The sequence below is a fragment of the Nothoprocta perdicaria genome, unplaced genomic scaffold, assembly GCF_003342845.1.
Source record: "Nothoprocta perdicaria isolate Ctin4 unplaced genomic scaffold, notPer1 scaffold_11, whole genome shotgun sequence".
Lineage (NCBI taxonomy): Eukaryota > Metazoa > Chordata > Aves > Tinamiformes > Tinamidae > Nothoprocta > Nothoprocta perdicaria.
Genome location: NW_020454205.1, coordinates 1106547 through 1112302, shown reverse-complemented (window position 1 = coordinate 1112302; position 5756 = coordinate 1106547).

The window sequence follows — 5756 nt, the reverse complement described above, 5'->3', positions numbered from 1 at the left end:
TATAGCGATTTAGAGTCTTCCTTTCAGAACAAGGCRGCTTCTTCCACCAATTTTGAAACAACTATTACAAAGACACTTTTGAAACTCTAAGATGTCCATTTAGTCATCTGCACTCTTATTGCTGTCAGCAGAAAGTCTTAATTTCCATGCTCGGTTAGAATATGGAAATGGTTAGAAAAATTCCATTTAAAATCTTTTGRATGGGGTTCCTCACTTTCTTGCAATACATTGGCAATGATGTTGATGAAGTAATTTTGGTCAGGACAGCTACATTTGAATAGAAATCAGACGYGTAATTAAATGGGATGAAGCTGGGGCATTTTGAGGGTGCAACTCACAGCTTGGCTATCTTACCTTGTGAAATGTCACCTGAACTGCAAGGTAAAATGCATTACTTTGAAGCTCAAGGGCAGATAGCAGATGATGCCCATGAACCATGTAGAGAGGAATGTCCCAGTAACAAAAAGCCTAAGAAAAGTTCATCACATCCATGTCACTTAAATTAAAATTGCAACTATTACAAAGCAAAAATAATCTTGTTTTTTATTGAAATTGTTACCATGAAATATGAAATCTGTGACTAATATCTAGCACTTTTTGCATTATCACAAAGCCAAAAAGCACCCTAAGGTAATTTGTCCTCTGCTGGGTTTTTTTTGTTTTGTTTTGTTTTGTTTTTCATACAAAATCAGTCAAATATCCTCTTCTAAGCGAATGCTTCATCAGCTCCTGGAAGCTCCGCTTGTTTTTGCCAGTTTTGCCTTTCAGGCAGTGCAGAGAGGGTTTCACGCCTGACAAGGCCAGACACACAGGGAAAATTTACAGAACGGATAAAACGGCAACAAGTGGGTACCGAGGTGAGTCCAGGCTTGGGGCATCTCTTGGAGATGCACAGAGCCCAACAGATGTGACTGGATTTCGGCCTCCAGGAAACGATACGGAGCCAGTGCTGCCTTCAGCTGCTGGCACAGAGGCCACCCTTCTGCCCACCTCCTTGACGGAAAAGCCGCGCTGGTTTGTTTCGGTGGGATTTAGGGGAATCGGGTTTGATTCCCCATGGGGCTGCGCTTGGCGCGCGGGCCGGGGCCGTTGGGCGGGCGCAGCCTGGCGCCTGCCGGGCTCTCCTGGAATTGCATCCGCTGGTGGGAGAGGAGAGATTTTTCCCTTCTTTTGGTACATGGAAGAAGGAAATTTCAGTTATTTCCCTAGAACAAGAACTCGAGGGAAGCCGGGACCGTGATCCTCACTTGGAGGAGAGGAAGGTAAGAAATTACGGCTCCTGCGATGGGCAGGTATCTTTTTTATCTAACAGTGTTGTAGATTCGAAGAAATTCAGCTCCAATCCTCTCTTTCCTTCTCAAGAGCTTTCTTTCCTCGCCTTCAGCTTTCTGATGGTGCAGGAAAGACCTTCCATATTTATGAGCTCCATTATGAAGCATTACGGAATAGCATCAGCTTAGGGAAAGCGACTTCTGCTGGATAAAGCTTCAGCTTTGCTACCCTTTTCCTCCTGGGAATACTCCTGCTTCTCAAAAGATGCTTACAATTCCTCCCACTCTCCAAGCCGATGCTTTAAAAAAATTACAAGCAGAAACATTTCACGTTCTTCACTTTGGAAATGGTACTGCGAATATGGTGTAAATTGCAGCATTCAGTTTTGGAGGCCTGAGAGGTCTGATGTTATTTGAAATAGTGATTATCGTATCAATAAATGAAGAAAAAAGAACGATTTTTAGCTAATAAATCTGGAAGAAATAGGAAAAAAATATATTACTAGGACGTCCAGTCTAATTTTGAGTGTTACTGACTTTGTGATAACCGCACAAAGTGTATTTTAAGTCGAACGAGCTTAGCACCAGGGTATCCCGAGTACGTCAATCTGAGGAATGCGAAACAAGCAGTTGAGGAAAGACTGCTCCTTCATTTTTAACAAAGAACAATAAAATGTTTCCTTTCAAGGTTATGATCAATTAAATAAAATGAAATGTGGAGCAAACTTTAAGAATTTCTAACACATACATTAAAATAAATGGTTAATGCTGTCAATTAGGAATGCGGTGTAAAATGGAAATAATCATCAGTGAATGACTGAGTCTGAAATGAATTGTTTAAATTAATTTTGGGAAAGTCTGGTTTCTTGCAAAGGCACTTGTTTGAGGATCACCTTAGAAGCACYTTTTCTTCCCTTTTTTCTTGCACAGGATTAGAAAATGTGTAATAAAGATAGCAGAAAGGCAAGGAATAGGACTGTCGGCTATGGAATTTCTTCTGCGGTCTGATTGTTGTTGACAGAGCCGCTTACAGCAGGGAGAATTCTTATTTTGCTCGCTACCTGTTTTGGATTAATGACAAAAGGCCTCAAATCAGATTTTGAGAAATGAGTGAATAATTTAATTATTTTTACTTTATCTGAACTGGTTCATTTGTCTCACAGCAAATATGTCTAAACAGTAAAGAATGTTGAAGTACTAGTTACAATTTGCATCCAGTTACTCCAATAAAGTTCAAAAATTTCAGTACTGTAAGATGTTATAAAGCATTTTTTCCCTTAAATTTGTTTTGCGAATGATACTTTTTCGCACAATCCTCAGAAAGGGCATGTACTCTTTCTGTAAGTCAAAACAACCCACAAATCTTATTGACAAATAAAAATGAGACAGCACAGTGGGAAGCTCCGTACCATTCTCCTGGGTGTCATGGGCCTAATAGGTGCACTCTGCATAGAGAAAAYGAACTGCACGTAGGTAGCTAACAGTTACAGAGAAAGACTTCACAAATAGCAGAAAAACTACATCGTAATTCAGATTATTTTCATACRAAACAGAGCACTTCTGATATGCTTGCTCCGCTTTTGTAAAAAGCCGTAACGCTGCTTCCTATCAAATAGCTCACCGTTTGACTCACAGGGTTATACTCTTGGCTCTAATTCAGCCTTTTGGCATCCTAAACAGYAACATCCAGTTAATTTGTACCTCAGCACTGCTAGTGGCTACTTCCTGAATGTTTATAGATATCTTTTTCATCACATTCACATGACTATAGTCAGAAACCCAAATGGAAAAGAAGAGGTAACCCAGAAGTAAGTCACATTCTGTGCTTGCACATCCCTATTCCACTTTATTCTCTCTCTTCATCTTTGCTCCACCTGCTTCTTTTGCTTTCCATTGAAAGTCTCATTTGCATTCTGTATCCTGCTTTTTGCTGTTTAGTAATCATTCAATTTCTGCTAAAAATGTGAAAATTGGATATATCATCTATATGTTGAACATATGATGAGGTCCTTCATAGATACTGGAAAATTCTTCTCATTTTCATCATTGCCCAWGATATTTCATCACGGGCAATAAAAATCTGTGTGATAGCATCTTCTAATTATGTGTTATGTGAAGAATATCTCTTTTTATCCCTGTGGAATTTCTTTCCTTCTCTTTTCATTCTATTGCTCTATGGAAAACAACAATTCCTTACCTGCCTTCTCTATTCCATGCATAATTTTAAATAATTCATTATGGTCTTTCTTTTCTATTGTAAATAGCACAGATTTTTCAATATTAAGGTGTTTTCAGACCTTTATGATTTTTGTTTCTCTGTTTCTCAATGTGGATTTTTTTTAACATTGGGTAATCAATGTTATTCTACAATATTCCCAGTRATGCAACATATAGACTCTACAACTATAGATAAGTTTTAGTGGTTTTGTATYTACTCATTCTGCGCAACAATATCTGTAATTTTGCAAAAACCCCTTGCAGCTGAAAAAAGRAACTTTAAAATGAGCCATTTGTGATGATATTCCCATAAAACAGAGTGGTAATAAATATAAAACAATGCTTTCCTAGGTGTGATGTTCAACTGCCATTGAGACATTCTGGTTGTCTATGCGCTTCCTGACGGCAAGGGCTGGCCTGTCCAGCCCCTGCTTCCAGTAGCCACTGGGCACGCCATTTTGAGGGGAAAAATAAGAAATCTGTGACAGCAGAGTGTATTCAGAAGTTGCTGTGCGTCTGTCTCAACTCCGAAGCCAAGGTTCAAGACTTTTTCCATAACTATGAGCTATGCAAATCCTTTCTTTTTAATGGTGTCTTTATATGAGCATTCAACAAATGTCCCAACAGTGTGACACTAATGACGTGTATGATCCCCATGAAATAATAGACTGGTTTAGAAATGGTAAAGCTTGCTGAAATAAAGCAACAGAGTTCTGCCTCTTCTGCAGCCAACCAGAAACCAGGCAAATATGATTTCATTTTTTTTCATTGTATGAAACCTTGTCATAAGGGGAAGCGGTAGTGTGCAGTGCTGCGCATAGATGAGAGAGAGATAAAAACACTGAATATTCTTGTTTGGCTGAAGCTGTTTGTCCTGATTCATCATCTCTGATTCAGAAGAGTTGAAGCTCAAAATACTGTGTGTCTGTCTGCGGGCACTATTGATGCAAAGAATTTTTGGGCAGGGAATGTTTATGGGCTCTTGGCTGAGCCTCCCTTAGTTCGCTAAAAACAGGCTTGTTTCAGAGCTGGATGATACAAGTTTTGCTGTGGAGGTTCCATGCAAGTGCTTGGTCTTTGATCACAGAGTCTGAACGCTACTAATTTTTTCCAGTTAGTAAGATATGATTCAGCTACATGAGAAGAACAGCGTTTAATTCAGACATTAGAAACAGGCATCTGACTTGCAGGCAAAGGGGAGAAAGGGGTAGCCAGAAGGAGAATGAACAGTTATTCTCAAGTCAATAGGAGTGATTGCCAAAAAAATAAACCTAAGGGCCACTGGCAGGCCACCGGGGGGGAGGATGGCCTGCCGGGACAGTATGGTGTCAATTTGTCTCTCAGATTATGTTTGCTTTCCTATATTAATAATTTATAGAATTTTAAAAACACAATTATATTATGTCATGTAGAAACTAAGCACAAAAGAATTGTTAGGTTTATGAGATACTGGATAATACTAAATCGTTTGTGTACAAAACCARGATATAGGCTCTCTGCTGCTTCTGCTGTAACCAACAATTGGATAGATTTAGTTCTGACATAGAAATAGTGTTTGGGGGATGACGCTATTATTTGGAAATTTCTGCTGCGAATGGAAAGATGCCTGTCAATTAACGSTCATTTGGGTGTGCTTTTCTTGTACCCAGAGCTTACCACAAACTGAGGTTGAAGCTGCTACTAYCAAACTTCCAGTGACAACTCCTGCAGCTTTCCATTTGGTCAGGGATATGAATTGTACCACAAAAAGAACGARCCTTCAGAGGGGTTTCTATGTAAATAAACCCCCCAGAGTTCACGGATTCACACAGGCTCAGGGAGTGGAGGCACGTGCCTCGCAGCGCTTTTTCCAACRTGCTTGTTTAGATACATGCAGTGTTGACACACAGTATTTTATTGAAAAAAAAATGAAACGCTGATTTCTTGCATGAAGATATCCTAAATATTTATAGAACAGCATGCAGCAACATTGCTGTTGATCCTATCATCTCTTTTTATTAGTATTGTAACTGCTAGAATTGTGCTTCTACGTTCAGCGCGGAAAACTGCCCAKCTCTTGGAGGGCAGGAGGCGGGTGGGATGTCCCAGAAAGCACCGATCTRGAAATCCGATTGCCGCCACCTGCAATCTACTCGCCTTTATTCTTCCCCGGCAGGAGCCGCTTGCCCAAGGGCAGAGCGATTCCTAATGCCACCAGGCGGCCCAGGCGCGCGCGGGCCGCCCGCGCCCGCGCCAAAGCTGCGGGGAGCGCCGCGCGGCTCTCGCGTG